We start from the raw sequence: 17,055 nt of genomic DNA on the forward strand, positions 1-17,055 counted from the left end.
CACACACACACACACACACACACACACACACACACACACACACACACACACACACACACACACACACACACACACACACACACACATACACACACACACACACACACACACACACACACACACACACACACAAACATACACATTCAATAATTTTGTACGTATATGAGTATTTTAGATAAATTTATATATGATTATATGCGACCCTTACCTCTTAATTAGTACTCGCACACTTAACGAACGCATGTAACTTCTCATTTACATATTAAAACCATGCATGCAACTTTAATACATTGTGTATACTTAGAAGAGCAAATACGTGTTTTTACACACACACACACACACACACACACACACACACACACACACACACACACACACACACACACACACACACACACACACACACACACAGTACCTTAATTCTCTGGCCAAACACTGAACTCGCAGCTTCCTGAGTATATCCCAGAGTAAGTAGGTTTATACACCCCTCCATTCACCCTCCCTCTGTCCCTCCTTCCCTCCCTTCCGACCTCACTTTCATTTATAGAGCAGCAGCAGTAGTGCCGTTCAGCCTCTAATGAACGGCCCAATATTGGCGTTCACTCTTCAGCCCCGAGTGGCTATTCGCTTTTATTTGGACGACGGATAAAAAGTTGAATCTGGGACCAGTGGCGGCTTAGAATAAACTTTTTGTGCGTTATTGTGAACGATCGTGTGTGCGCGGGTTTAGTAGGGATGTGTTTGAATGTCATGTGCTGTCTCTCTCTCTCTCTCTCTCTCTCTCTCTCTCTCTCTCTCTCTCTCTCTCTCTCTCTCTCTCTCTCTCTCTCTCTCAGTCGTGCCCTTCCGCTTGTGTGGAGCAGACGCGTTGTGACCTGACCTACGCAGGACCAGCAGCCCATATCGTTAAACCAGTCGCTAAGTTTATTTTGTTTTACCTGTTTCTGTTCTGTTCTGTTCTGTTTTCCTGTACAGCTCAGACTCCATACAAATTACACAACACTTCTTGACGCAAACACAGTGATACACTTGTTAGATATCAGTGCTAGGTCTCCGTCTGTTTTCCCCTGTTCGTCTGTTTCTAGTAGTACTTTTATTGTCTTTGTGCTTGTAGCTTGGGTACTTTTCTTTCTCTATTTTCAAATTGTCCTGTTGTGAGATAATCGCCTCCCTAGAGACCGGATTAGTACGCAGCGCCCCTTGACCGCTAATCCCTTAATTACTTTTAAATTTCCGTCACTCCAACTGTCGTAGCCTTCACATTCTATACTACTATATTAAAAATGCCTTCTGATTTAAAATCTTGCAGAGATTGCAGCGGGAGGTTCACCAAGCAGTACTTCAGTGACTACTTCTCAAGGCCTGTTTGCAGACTGTGTGACACGCGATCACACCTTGAAGAAGCAGTGGCAGAAGGAAACAGAAGGTATACCGAATTAAAAAACAGTTTTGACTCTCTACAGGAATTCATCACAGCAAACGTGGGCGTGGGCGCGGGCACGGACACGAGACAACAGCTGCTGACCCCTGCCACGCAGCGACGCTCCGCCATCCCGCAAATCTCTCTTGCCTCGCCTGTCACCTCACCTGATCCCTCCCTCTCACAGGTCGCAGCCTTCACCCTGGTCAGGAATGGATCAAGACAATACACGCGCCGCATTCACCTCCCCACCACGACATATAACCGTTTTTCTATCCTGACTGAACAGATAGATAAACCGGAAGAGACCAGGCTTGTGGGAGATTCGATCGTCCGAGAACAGCTGGTGGAATTTTGTGGAAGAGTCCCGTCTCGCAGGAGGAGGTTTTTCATGGATCCTCCCTAGGGGACATCACTGCTGCCATCGAGGACACGACCAAGGACGTCTCTGCTAACACTATGTTATCCACGCAGGCACAAATGACGTCCAGCGGAACCGATCAGAAGAACTGATGGCGAAATACAAGGAAATGATTCGCAAATACAAGAATGAATCAAATAATATTATAATTTCAGGTATTCTCTCTAGGATCAACGCGAACGCAAGGTTCTACAACATTGCGTTCAGTATAAATAACAGATTAAAGATTCTCTGCCAACAGGAAAACGTGGAGTATCTCAACATGTGGAACGATTTTTATAATGAACACAGACTCTTCCAGAGAGACGGCCTTCATCTGAACGCTGTGGGAGCAGCCAGGATGGGCAGATTAATCCATGAAAAAGTTTGTCTCCACAGATCAAAAAACGCGCGGGCGCCAGCAACAGGACCAGCGTCGTAAACACTAACGTAATTATTTCATCCACAGGTTCAGACAAGATCAGAGCTTGTTACTTCAATGCCCGTAGTTTACGAAATAAATTAAATGAGCTGCAAGCTCTTATTTATCTTGAAGACTACGACATCATAGGCGTCACGGAAACGTGGATAAATTCATCAAGTAGGGATTACTTAGCTGAGTACGCACTCCCTGGCTACACCATTTTTAGCTGCGAGAGAACTCACCGTGCGGGAGGCGGTGTTATGTTTTAAGTAAAAAGTAATCTTCATCCTCGTTTACTCCAAACCCCAGCCATTGCTAATATAGACGTCACTTTCATCCAGTTAGAAAATAAATCTCGTAAAATAACATTAGGTCTCGTCTATCGACCTCCAGAGCAGAAGAGCATGAACGTAAACAAAACACCCGGGCCAGACAAGATATCACCCAGGTTTCTTAAAGAAGCAAGAAATGAGCTCGTGAAACCGCTTACAATTTTATTCAATAAAACTTTACTAGCGGGTAAAGTTCCCCACGAATGGAAACTTGCAAATGTCATGCCAGTCTTTAAAAAAAAGGAAATAAATCTCTCCTAGCCAATTACAGACCGATCAGTCTCATTTCAGTAGTGTGCAAGCTGATGGAAACAATAATCAGAGATAAAATTGTTAAATATTTAGAAGAAAATAAAATCATAAAGGATTCGCAACACGGTTTCAGAACCAAGCGTTCCTACTTAACGAACTTACTAGACTTCTTTTATGAAGTATTTAACTCTTATGACGAGACAAAAGCTGTTGATATTATCTACCTTGATTTCCAGAAAGCTTTCAACACTGTTCCCCATAAGAGACTCATCAGTAAAGTAAAAGCTCACGGCATTGCCGGAAACACCCTGAAATGGCTGAGAGACTGGCTTTGACAGAAAACAGCGTGTTGTGATAAATGGAAAAGAGTCAGAGTGGCAAAAGGTAAATAGCGGCGTTCCTCAAGGCTCTGTATTAGGATCAGTACTCTTTATAATGTACATTAATGATATTGATGAAGGAATAAATTGCGAAATAAGTAAATTTGCAGACGACACCAAAATAACAAGTAGAGTAACGTCTGTGTCACAATGGCAGGAACTGCAGTGTGACCTCAATAAACTAACAAGCTGGGCAGAAAAATGGCAGATGAGATTCAATATAGAAATGTGTAAAATTCTACATATTGGAAGCAACAATGTTCAGGCGAGATATGTAATGAATAACATGCCACTGTCAAGCATCGATAAAGAAAAGATTTTGGTGTCGTTATGTCAAACGACCTAAAGCCGAGTCAACACTGCACAGAAACAGTAAAGACGGCAAATAAATTAGTAGGGTTCATTGGAAGAACCTTTGAATTTAAATCAGAAAAGGTTATACTTGCCTTATATAACTCACTGGTGCGCCCTCATCTAGAATACTGTGTACAGTTCTGGTCACCATATTACAAAAAAAGACATTGAAAAACTAGAAAAGATACAGCGCAGAGTCACAAAGATGATTCCAAGATTGCACAATAAGCCGTATGAGGAACGACTGGAAAAACTAAACCTATTTAGTTTAACAAAGCGCAGGATAAGAGGAGACCTAATTGAAGTGTTCAAAATTTTCAAAGGATATAGTAACATTGATGCACATAAATATTTTACCATTGATCATTCTAACCTAACAAGAAATAATGGATTCAAGATTATACCCAAACGTTTTAAATCCCACGAGGCCAAACATTTTTTCTTTAGTCGCATAGTAAATATATGGAATAAACTTCCTGCAGAAATTGTGAACAGCAATACTATTGAATCATTCAAAAATAAAATAGACAAATATTTAAAAACAAATCCCCAACAAGCTCTCTTCTTGTCCGAATAATTACTAAATTCACTAATAAACTCTTATTTACAGACACCAGTTTTAATATAAATTGCATTAACTTTCAGATAGGCGTATAGAGTTCACCGTAGGGTGAATAGTAGAACTTCCTTTCATCCTTTCCTATGAAAATTCTATGTCAGTTTTTCCATACTGCATGGTACTTTTCCCAACTATTTCCATGCCAGCGCAAGCTGGAGGGAGTGGTGGGTGGGGAGGAGCCTTCTGCTATGCTGTCCTGTCTCTCTTCCCTGTAGCTAGTTAGAAGTAGTTACCAAACAGCCTTGCAAGGACCAAAAGGTCTGTTGCTGTTTGGCTTTCCTTTGTATTCCTCCTCCTCCTCCTTCTCCTCCTCCTCCTCTTTTTTTTTTTTTTTTTCTTATCTCCAATGCGATACCTAACGACCCTTCTCCTGGCTGTTAATCCCACTTTTCCTTTCTTCTTTCTCCTCCTGCTCCTCGTTATCTTCCTGTTTCTTATCCTGTTCCTTCTATACTGTTTTTTTTCCTTCTTTGCTCTCTCTCTCTCTCTCTCTCTCTCTCTCTCTCTCTCTCTCTCTCTCTCTCTCTCTCTCTCTCTCTCTCTCTCTCTCTCTCTCTCTCTCTCTCTTAGGTCGCTTTTTTATTCTTGTCCTTGTGAATTTGCTGTACACTAAGCAGGCACACAAGATCATCAGCATCGTAGCCAAGGCGATGATGTGTTTTGTTTTCCTTTCTTGTTTATGGCATTGTTGTTGTTGTTGTTATGGTTGTTGTTGTTATTGATCCCTTCATCATCATCATCTCTTCTTCTTCTTCTTCTTCTTCTTTTCTTCTTTCTTCTTCTTCTTCTTCTTCTTCTTCTTCTTCTTCTTCTTCTTCTTCTTCTTCTTCTTCTTCTTATTATTATTATTATTATTATTATTATTATTATTATTATTATTATTGTTATTATTATTGTTATTATTATTATTATTTTTATTATTATCATCATTACTGTTAATATTCTTTCTTCTTAATATACTTAATATACTTAATATTCCTCCTCCTCCTCCTCCTCCTCCTCTTCCTCCTCCTCCTTTTCCTCTTCCTCTTCCTCTTCTTCCTCCTCCTCCTCCTTTTCTTCTTCTTCTTCTTCTTCTTCTTCTTCTTCTTCTTCTTCTTCTTCTTCTTCTTCTTCTTCTTCTTCTTCTTCTTCTTCTCCTTCTTCTTCTTCTTCTTCTTCTTGGTCCTCCTCCTCCTCCTCCTCCTCCTCCTCCTCAACGTCAGCTTCCTATTCCTATTCCAGGCGCAGCCAACAACACCCGTCATTTTTCCCTCTCACCACACACACACACACACACACACACACACACACACACACACACACACACACACACAGCCACGCCCTGCCCTGCCTTACGGAACTGCCTTGCTACTCTCTCACCACCGGCCTTGCCCCACCCACCCACTGCCAGTCCAAAGCCTCTGACCAACCTTCTCTTTGCCTCTCCCAACCTCTCCCAACTATCCTTACCTTCACCTTGCCGCAAACCCTTCATCTTTTTTCCCTTTCCCTACCTTTCCCCCTTCCCCGCCTTTTTTTTTTTTTTTCTGTCTAAATCCCCCTCTCCCTTCACTTGGTCATGTTGTGGGGTGGGAAACGGCAGCCTTTCAGGTACGCCACACACCTTTAACCCAGCCTGGCCAGGTGGGAAGCTACCGGTTCTTCCCTCTCTACCTCTAGCCATACCGCTCCTTCCGTCCCTCAGCCCGTCCCTCGCTCCTTCCTTTCTCCCTCTCCCTCTCCCCCTCCCTCTCCCTCTCTTTCTTGTTTTCCCCTCCTTCCCTCCTTCCGTCACCCCTCTTTGCCTCGCTCTTAAATGCCTCAAGCCAACAGTTTCTCCTCTCGTGTAAGAGGTGTGTGTGTGTGTGTGTGTGTGTGTGTGTGCTGTTGATAGTGTTCGGAAATGTCGTGGTAGTGTTGAAATACCACCATCGGTAGTAGTAGCAGTAGTAGTAGTAGTAGTAGTAGAAGTAGTAGTAGTAGTAGTAGTAGTAGTAGTAGTAGTAGTAGTAGTAGTTGTTGTTGTTGTTGTTGTTGTTGTTGTTCTAAGTATTTTGTCTGTTTTGTTTTGCTCATGCAGTTAAGAAAAAAATGTACATTTCTTTCCTTTTCTTTTACTAAAAAATCATACTAGTATTTGCATCAAACCAAAACACTTAATTAATAGAACAGAAACAAAACAAAAGAGAAAAAAAAAATGAAATGCATGAATATGAAGACCAGGGAAAAATTACTTTTATTACAAACAGGTGAGGGTGAGGCGAAGGGAAGGAAAAAAAATGGAGGAAAGAGATGTCAAGCTGAATGTAAGGGGGAGAGAAAGTAGGATTACGTAAGTGAGATATAGAGGGGAGGATATGGGAAAGGAGGCGGAAAGGTGAGGGGAGGAGGGAGGGAGTTTATAGAGAGAAAAGAGAAAGATGAGGAAACTTTATAAAATGAGAGAGAGAGAGAGAGAGAGAGAGAGAGAGAGAGAGAGAGAGAGAGAGAGAGAGAGAGAGAGAGAGAGAGAGAGAGAGAGAGAGAGAGAGAGAGAATAAAGGAGGAATGTTAAGGAAAGAAGAAAAATGTGAATGGAGGAGAAAATAAGAAATTAAAGAGACAGAACTAAATGAGATGGGAGGTGGAGGAAAAGGAAAAAGGAAAAGGTGGAAGCATGTAAAAGATGAGGGTGAAAGGGGGTGAGGGATAAACATGTTTTGAAACTCAATGCTAGGAATGATAGGAAGATAAGAAGAGAAGAAGGAAAGAAAAATGATGATAAGGAGATGAGTAAAGAGGAAGAGGAGGAGGAAAGAAATATGAAAGAGGGAAGTTGAAGAAATTATGTCATAATAAGGAGAGAAAACAAAGTAAATGAGAAGTGTATAGAGGAGAGTAAAGCGGAAACGGGATGAAGGTAAACGGTGGAAAACCAGAGAGAGAGAGAGAGAGAGAGAGAGAGAGAGAGAGAGAGAGAGAGAGAGAGAGAGAGAGAGAGAGAGAGAGAGAGAGAGAGAGAGAGAGAGAGAGATAGTAGTGGTGGGAAAAGGGAGAGGATGGAGAATCGTTAACCTCCGCCGTGAACAAGCTTTTTGCCAATTTGCTTAATTGGATTGTATTTTTTTCCGCCGTAAATTACGCTCGATGACTGGAAATAAGTGAAAGTTGAGGCTTCTGCATTGAGTCTTTGTTGACGTTCCCCGAAGAGAAAATATTAACTTGAAATAAACTGTGAAAAAAGACCCATTTATTTCGCTTCAAGGATCTCAAGTGTGTGGAGAGAGAGAGAGAGAGAGAGAGAGAGAGAGAGAGAGAGAGAGAGAGAGAGAGAGAGAGAGAGAGAGAGAGAGCTATTTTGGATTCAGTGGCAAAGGATGAAAACTTACGATTATTTTATGAAGTGTTAGGAGAGGATGTTAGGTCCAGAATAAGAGGAGACGAGGATATGAACGAGGGGAAGAAATGAAACAAAAATAATAGAATGAGTAAGAAAAAGTAGCAGGTTACGGTGGGATTTGGTAAAAAATAAAGGTGGAAAAGTGGAAGGAGGAGGAAACAAAAAGTATAGTAGGAGAGAAAAAGGAGAAATAAAATGATGGGAGAAATGGAGGAGAAAAGAAAAGGAAGACGAGGAGGAGGAGGAGGAGGAGGAGGAGTAAAATATAGAAAGTTGAAGAAAAGAGGGAAAAGCTGATGGAAAAGAAGGAAACGAAGATCAGAAGGAGTAGGAGGAGGAGGAGATTAAAATGAATAGTAAGATAAATTAAAGAAAGCTGGTAAAAAGAGGGTAAATGAAGAGAAGGAGGAGAAGGAAGAGTAAAAGAAAGAAGGAAGCGCTTGAGAAGGAAAAAGACGTGTAGTAGAAGGAAAAAGGAAAAAATATAGCTGAGGAGGTAGAGGAGGAGGCGGAAAGGGTGTTACGATGCTGTGAGATATGGTGGGATGTGGGAATCACCTGAAGGCTGTGGGGCTGGAGGTACTGTATGAAATTGATAGTAAAGGCGTGGGAGACTCCGTAATGAGAGACATTGAGTACTGGGGGAGAGAATGGGGGTGATAGTGGTTATTTTACTTGGACCTTAAGCGTGGTAGGAGGGGAAAGGGAAGGGGGAAAAGGGAAGGGAAAAGGGTTGAAAGCTTCTGAGGAAGGGAGAGGTGGGTGAGTAAGAGGAAATATAACTGGAACAGAATGAAAAGAAAGTAAGATGAGAAGCACCAGAAGTGGAGGAAGAGGAGGAGGAGGAAAAGGAGGAGGAGGAGGAGGAGGAGGAACACTGCAGGGAGACTGAAGACGATGAGGAGGAGGAGGTATAGAAATAGGGAAAGGATTCACGATCGAGGTTGCTTACTTAACCCATTTCCAACCCTCCCAGACTGCTTCTATCCAGCGAAATTCACCATAAAAATGTATAAAAAGAATAACATTTGCTTCTTATAAATTTGTAATGCTGTTAGTTTAATTTGATTTCTTATTCATGGAAGACTTTTCTGTTGTTTTTTCTATCGATGCGAAAATTTAGTGCATATATCTTTAAGGAAGAAAAATATTGAATGATCAAAGGATAAATTAGTGTCTGTTAACAGTGTTAGTCCTCTTTATAATTTTTGGATAAGATAGTCAGATTAGGTTTCGTTTCTTTTAGTTTCATTTGATTTTGTGTCTGTTAGTTAGGTTACGTTAGGGTAAGATAGGATTGAAAATAATACGTTAGGTTGAATTAGATAAAGTTAGTTTTGGTTATGTTAGTTTAGATTAGGTTAGGTAAGATTAGGTTGGGTTAAGCTGGGTATGGTAAGATTAGGATAGGTTACGTTATGCTGAGTTAAATTAGTTGAAATTTGAATAGTATAGGATAACACACTATAAGACATAATAGGTTAGATTAATATAGAATAGATTGTGTTAGATTAGACTGGGTTACATTAGATTGTTAAATTACATAGATTACGTTCAATTATATTAAAGTCAGGTAGGGTCATGTGGTGAAAAGTCTTACGTATTCTAATGACCAATGGAACTAAACTAATCAGATGTAAACATACTTATGAAGCCCACAGTGTCCCTCGCCAAGACACCCAAAGCCAGCATGGAGTGGTATTGCCTTAACTCTCCCAGCCATGGCATCCAAACACCCCTCCAATAACCATTACAGCCGAGAAAGATGATTGGATACGATTAGAAAAGGCATATATACACTGATGATGGTGATGGTGATGAGGAGGAGTGGCGGTAACAGTTACAGTAGTAGAAATTGTAACAGGACCAGTAGTAATAATAGTGGTAGTAGTGATGGTAGTAGTCAACAGCAGCAATAGTCGCATACATTGTTGGGATTAGGTTATGCAAGGTTGAGCCGCAAGGGATGGCATTAAATTAGACATGATTAGGGTATATTAGTTTCACGCGCCCCGCCTGTTAATCTTCCCTCAGCCTCCCCTTCCCAATTGTGTTAACCCTGTAGCCTCGTGACGCGCGGAGGTGTGGGCGTCGTCTGCGCGCACACACAAACACACACACACACACACACACACACTTTTGTTGGATTCGCTGCCGGATTATTTTGGTTAGTCTTGGTTTTTGTGAATTTATCGTATTATTGTTGCTGTTGTCGTTGTTATTATTATTATTATTATTATTATTATTATTATTATTATTATTATTATTATTATTATTATCATCATCATCATCATTATTATTACTATTGTAGGAGTAGTTTGTTGTTGTTGTTGTCGTTGGTGGTGGTGGTGGTGGTGGTGTATTGTGGAAGTATTTGGTGCATGGTAACGGTCAGAAATTAGGCCTGACTTTCACCAACATTCCGCTAATCAACTATACACCTACTTACATATTGCATGTACCTGAATAAATACCTAAGGGTGTGTAAATACTAAAGCATATGTGATACTCATGAATCTTACATATGCCATATAGTCAAATTGAAAGTGTACAGGATCAAAATTAAACTAATACATAAATATTTTTATTTTTAATTTTATTTTTATTTTTTTGTAATCGAGAGAGAGAGAGAGAGAGAGAGAGAGAGAGAGAGAGAGAGAGAGAGAGAGAGAGAGAGAGAGAGAGAGAGAGAGAGAGAGAGAGAGATTATATTACATTACATTACACTTTGGTCTGACTCGTTACAACGTGGCATTTGCTATTAAAATATTAAATTCTTATACTTTATTGATATTAGTTTTATCATTATTATTATTATTATCATTATTATTATTATTATTATTATTATTATTATTATTATTATTATTATTATTCATTAGCTTACTACTACTACTACTACTACTACTACTACTACTACTACTACTACTACTACTACTACTACTACTACTACTACTACTACTACTACTGTTACTATTACTATTACTCTTACTACTACTACTACTACTACTACTACTACTACTACTGTTACTATTACTATGACTACTACTACTACTACTACTGCTACTATTCATCATCATCATCATCATCATCATCATGATCATTGAGTTTCAGCTGAGAGCGTCTTTCTTCCCTTTCACTTATTCTTTTTTTTTTCTTCATGCATTATTTTTCAGTCCGGACTCGGTCTAACTGCCTCCTTCCTCTGTTACTTTCCTTTCTTTCTTCCTTTTACTTGATTCCCACACGCGCTTTTAATTTGTTTGTTTCAGATTTTCTATTCTTTCCTTTAATTATCTCCTCTCATTATTTTTCTCCTTAGTTATATTCTTTCCCTCCCTCATTATCTTTTCTTTAATTTCCGTGCTTTCTTTTCTCCTTTTATCCTCCATTCTTCCTTTCCTCCTCCATGCTTTCTTCGCTTCCTCTCCTCCTTTCCCTTCCTCCTTTCCTCTGTCTTTCTTTCCATGCTCCCTCTCATCTTCCATCTGTCCTTCTCTCCCCCATTCCCTATCTCTTTCCCCTCCCTTCTCTTTTCCCTCCCTCCTTTCTTCCTTCTTTCATCTTCCTGGTTCCTTTCCTTCCTTCATCCTTCCCTCCCTTCATCCTTCCCTTCTTCCTATCTTTCTCCACATCCTCTCGCCATTCTGTACCTCCTTTCCTTCCCTCCTTTTTCTTTTACTTTCTCTTCTCTGCTCCCTTTCCTCCTTTCATTCTTACCTCCTTCCTATCTTCCTTCCCTCCCTCTCGCCTTTCTCTCCCTTTTCCTTTCTTTCCCTCTTTTCTTTTCTCTTTCCTTTTTCTGCTGTCTTCCCTCCTTTTATCCTTCCCTTCTTCCTTTCCTTCTCCATACCCTCTCCCCTTCCTCATCCTTCTCTTTTTCTTCCTTTCTTCTCCTTTCTTTCCTCTCCCTACTCACTTTCCTCCCTTTATCTTTCCCTCTTTCCTTTCTTCCTCCACGCTCTCTCCCACTCCCCTCCCTACTCTCTCTCCTTGTGTCTTTCTTCCTCCATTCGTTCCCTTGCTTTCCTCCCTTGTGAGCTGTCTCCGTGAATTAACAAAGAGAAGTAATATTCAGCCAATTTGTTTTATGGTTTTGCGCGGGGGTGTTTTGCAAGAATGGTTGCAGGACGCTTCCATTTTCACTGATGGCCTGCGAGGTGATGAAAGAGCAGCTGGTAAATATATAGGTAGGCACGTCGACACGGCGATGGTATGTTAGTTAAGTCGATAAGATGAAGTGTGTTTAGATTGGATGTGTATGTGATTAGATTTTCAGAGTAGGAGGGTATGTGTAGATGGATTGGTGTTTGGGTACTTTGGGAGATAAATAGATGGATGAAAGGATAGATGGTTAGATAGGTAGATAGATATATTGATTGACTGACTGACTGATTGATTGATTGATTGATTGATTAATTTACTATTACTACTACTACTACTACCACTACTACTACTACTACTACTATAAATGATTGATTAATTTACTACTACTACTCCTACTACTACTACTACTACTACTACTACTACTACTACTACTACTATAAAAACACATGTAAAGAGCCACACTGAAGAATCGAAAGAAATTATGCCTCCAAGTATCCATGCGGGTCAAAACAACTGAAAAAAAAAATATATATATATATATATATATATATATATATATATATATATATATATATATATATATATATATATATATATATATATATATATATATATATATATATAAGAATTAAAAACGAAGAATAAAATGAAACTGTAACCGCAACCTAACATTGGGGGTTATCTAAACTTGTCAGTAGTTAGTGAAGTTACAGTACCCAATGGCAAACTATTCGAAAGATGGCAAGTTGATGGGAAGAAGCATCTGAAAATTTGAGACGTAGGGCATCGATCAGTTTCAAATGCCATAGTAATTCTGTCTTGATGATGTAAGCCTGGCAAAAAAAAAAAAAAAAAAAACAGCGAAGAGAATAAAAGTATTGTGTATCATTTTATAAAACAGTGAAAGAACACCAGTAACCTTATGATATTCGATGTCCAAATCAAAGTCAGAGAGAGAGAGAGAGAGAGAGAGAGAGAGAGGAGAGAGAGAGAGAGAGAGAGAGAGAGAGAGCTTGACTTAGTTGAAAAGCACGATTTGGGAATTTGAAATAGGAGTCGGCAGCAGACATCCACACCACAGGACAGTGTTCACAATGGAGCAACTTAAAAAAAACAAAGAGATAGCTAGGTAGAGACCAGTAGACAGATAAATAGATAGATAGATAGGTAGGTATATAGATAGATAAGTAGATAGATAGAGGTATAGATTGACAAAAAAAAAATAGATAGATAGATGTAAGTTAATTGAAAACTAAATGAATATGTATGTCAATAGATATATAGGTAGATAGATAGATAGGTAGATAGATGGATGGATAGATAGATAAGTACATACATACGTACATACATACATACGTACGTACATACATACATACATACATAGACAGACAGACAGACAGACCGACAGACAGACACAGACAGGCAGTCAGACAGACAGACAGACATAGATAGATAAATAGATAGATAAATAGATAGACAAACAGATAGACAGACAGACAGACAGACAGATAGATAGATAGATAGATAGATAACCAAATAGACAGATATAGTTAATAACAAAGCACGACGCGGGCATTAGCAAGTGTGGAGGCGAGGTGATATAAGCTATTTCCTTTAATACGCATTTAATATGGCGCGAGTGTGTGTGGAAAGTGTACAGAAGCGTTCATTGTCTGTATTGCTCCAGTGCCGAGGAGTACGGATTTCATAATGAGAGAGAGAGAGGAGAGAGAGAGAGAGAGAGAGAGAGAGAGAGAGAGAGAGAGAGAGAGAGAGAGAGAGAGAGAGAGAGAGAGAGAGCATACGAAATACTAATGCAACCATGATAATGTAACATTGTATTAACAGTAGTGATACTAATGATTATAATAATAATAATAATAATAATAATAATAATAATAATAATAATACTCCCAGTGAGGTCTAAAGCACTGTTCGGGGGGTGCTGTGAACTTATCATTAAACCCAGCTGTGACCTCACTGAACGTTTCCCTTTGTGTCTCACAACACAAGGGGGCAGTCACAGCCTGCCCTCTAAAGACAACTCTCTTCCTCCACACAAAACTACAAGCACCTAATAACGCACACACCCTTCACTCAAAAATTTTAAAATCATCATGGCGACTCCTACACCAGCCTCGGAGTCCCCATCTGGGGACTCCCATCCTGGTGAACTAGCCTACAACTTTGCTATCCTCCATGACCTAGAGCAACTGGTGCAACACCCTACTCGTATTCCTGACCGTCTTGGAGATACGCCCAACATTCTTGATCTTTTCCTGACCTCTAATCCTTCTGCATATGCTGTCACCCTTTCTTTTCCGTTGGGCTCCTCCGATCACAATCTCATATCTTTATCTTGTCCTATCGCTCCAATCCCTCCTCAGGATCCCCCTAAGCGAAGGTGCCTCTGGCGTTTTGCCTCTGCTAGTTGAGGGGACCTGAGGAGGTATTTTGCTGATTTTCCTTGGAATGACTACTGCTTCCGTGTCAGAGACCCGTCTTTGTGTGCTGAGCGCATAACAGAGGTGATAGTGTCTGGCATGGAGGTGTACATTCCTCACTCTTTTTCTCGTCCTAAACCTTCTAAACCCTGGTTTAACACAGCTTGTTCTCGTGCTATACATGATAGAGAGGTGGCCCACAAAAGGTACTTAAGCCTTCCATCACCAGAATCTCATGCACTTTATATTTCTGCCCGGAACCATGCCAAGTCTGTTCTCCAACTAGCCAAAAACTCCTTCATTAACAGAAAATGTCAAAACCTTTCAAGATTTAACTCCCCTCGTGATTTCTGGCATCTAGCCAAAAATATCTCCAATAACTTTGCTTCTTCTTCTTTACCTCTTCTATTTCAACTAGATGGCACCACTGCTATCACATCTATTTCTAAAGCTGAACTCTTTGCTCAAACCTTTGCTAAAAACTCTACCTTGGACGATTCTGGGCTTGTTCCTCCCTCTCCTCCACCCTCTGACTACTTCATGCCACCTATTAAAATTCTTCGCAATGATGTTTTCCATGCCCTCGCTGGCCTAAACCCTCGGAAGGCTTATGGACCTGAGGGGGTCCCTCCTATTGTTCTCCGAAACTGTGCCTACGTGCTTGCACCTTGCCTAGTCAAACTTTTTCAGCTCTGTCTGTCAACATCTACCTTTCCTTCTTGCTGGAAGTTTGCCTACATTCAACCTGTTCCTAAAAAGGGGTGACCGTTCTAATCCCTCAAACTACCGTTCTATTGCTTTAATTTCCTGCCTATCTAAAGTTTTTTAATCTATCCTCAACAGGAAGATTCTTAAACATCTATCACTTCACAACCTTCTATCTGATCGCCAGTATGGGTTCTGTCAAGGCCGCTCTACTGGTGATCTTCTGGCTTTCCTTACTGAGTCTTGGTCATCCTCTTTTAGAGATTTTGGTGAAACTTTTTCTGTTGCCTTGGACATATCAAAAGCTTTTGATAGAGTCTGGCACAAAGGTTTGATTTCCAAACTACCCTCCTACGGTTTCTATCCTTCTCTCTGTAACTTCATCTCAAGTTTTCTTTTCTGACCCGTTCTATTGCTGCTATGGTAGACGGTCACTGTTCTTCTCCTAAATCTATTAACAGTGGTGTTCCTCAGGGTTCTGTCCTGTCACCTACTCTCTTCTTATTATTCATTAATGATCTTCTAAACCAAACTTCTTGTCCTATCCACTCCTACGCTGATGATACAACCCTGCACTTTTCCACGTCTTTTCATAGACGTCCAACCCTTCAGGAGGTAAACATATCACACAGGGAAGCCACAGAACGCCTGACTTCTGATCTTTCTAAAATTTCTGATTGGGGCAGAGCAAACTTGGTATTGTTCTATATCTCAAAAACTCAATTCCTCCATCTATCAACTCGACACAACCTTCCAGACAACTATCCCCTCTTCTTCAATGAAACTCAACTGTCCCCCTCTTCTACACTGAACATCCTCGGTCTGTCCTTTACTTATAATCTGAACTGGAAACTTCACATCTCATCTCTAGCTAAAACAGCTTCTATGAAGTTAGGTGTTCTGAGACGTCTCCGCCAGTTTTTCTCACCACCCTAGCTGCTAACTCTGTACAAGGCCTTTTCCGTCCATGTATGGAGTATGCTTCACATGTCTGGGGGGGTTCCACTCATACTGCTCTTCTAGACAGGGTGGAATCAAAAGCTTTTCGTCTCATCAACTCCTCTCCTCTAACTGACTGTCTTCAGCCTCTCTCTCACCGCCGCAGTGTTGCATATCTAGCTGTCTTCTACCGCTATTTTCATGCTAACTGCTCTTCTGATCTTGTTAACTGCATGCCTCCCCTCCTTCCACGGCCTCGCTGCACAAGACTCTTCTTTCTCTCACCCCTATTCTGTCCACCTCTCTAACGCAAGAGTTAACCAGTATTCTCAATCATTCATCCCTTTCTCTGGTAAACTCTGGAACTCCCTGCCTGCTTCTGTATTTCCCACCTTCCTATGACTTGAATTCCTTCAAGAGGGAGGTTTCAAGACACTTATTCATCAGTTTTTGACCACTGCTTTGACCCTTTTATGGGACTGGCATTTCAGTGGGCATTTTTTTTTATTAGATTTTTGTTGCCCTTGGCCAGTGTCCTTCCTACATAAAAAAATAATAATAATAACAATAATCCTTCTTTTTTCTGTTTTCCTGCATTTATTTGTTGTTTCGTTTTTGTCAGAATTCGTACGTCATGTTTGGTTCATTATAAAAATCTCATATATATATATATATATATATATATATATATATATATATATATATATATATATATATATATATATATATATAATATATATATATATATATATATATATATATATATATATATATATATATATATATTCATGCTAACTGCTAACTGCTATATATATATATATATATATATAATATATATATATATATATATATATATATATATATATATATATATATATATATATATATATATATATAATTCTTTCTTCCATTATTAGAAACCCTTCATATTTATTCATTTTTTTACTCTTATTATTAGTTTTTTTTTCTTTTTTTTAATCTATTGCACAATTTCAAGAATTGAAGAATTGTTGATAAAAATCATTCCTGTACCTTTTCATATCTATATTTATTTTCATAAGAATTTATATGATTCTATTTCTTTTCATTAGTATTGTAAGACAGCAGGAATGAGTCGCTGCTGCTGCTGCTGCTGCTTTCATTTTTCTTTCTTTTCATAAATATTGTAAGACAACAGGAATGTGTCGCTCTTGAAAATAATCTCACAGGTGTAAAGGTGTAAAGAAGAGGAAGGAAGAAAGAAAGAAAGAAAGAAAAGATAAAAGAGAAAATTATTAGAAAAAATACGTACAGAAAAATATAAACCCAAAGCAACACAACC

General features: G+C 39.6%; 1 protein-coding gene across 7 annotated transcripts in view; it reads left to right on the forward strand.

The window, feature by feature from the left end:
- LOC135104242 (serine-rich adhesin for platelets-like) overlaps window positions 1-17,055 on the forward strand; it is a 181,132-nt gene that overhangs the window by 113,057 nt on the left and 51,020 nt on the right. The gene's annotated exons all lie outside the window — the stretch shown is intronic.

The sequence above is a fragment of the Scylla paramamosain genome, chromosome 10 (assembly GCF_035594125.1).
Source record: "Scylla paramamosain isolate STU-SP2022 chromosome 10, ASM3559412v1, whole genome shotgun sequence".
Taxonomy (NCBI): domain Eukaryota; kingdom Metazoa; phylum Arthropoda; class Malacostraca; order Decapoda; family Portunidae; genus Scylla; species Scylla paramamosain.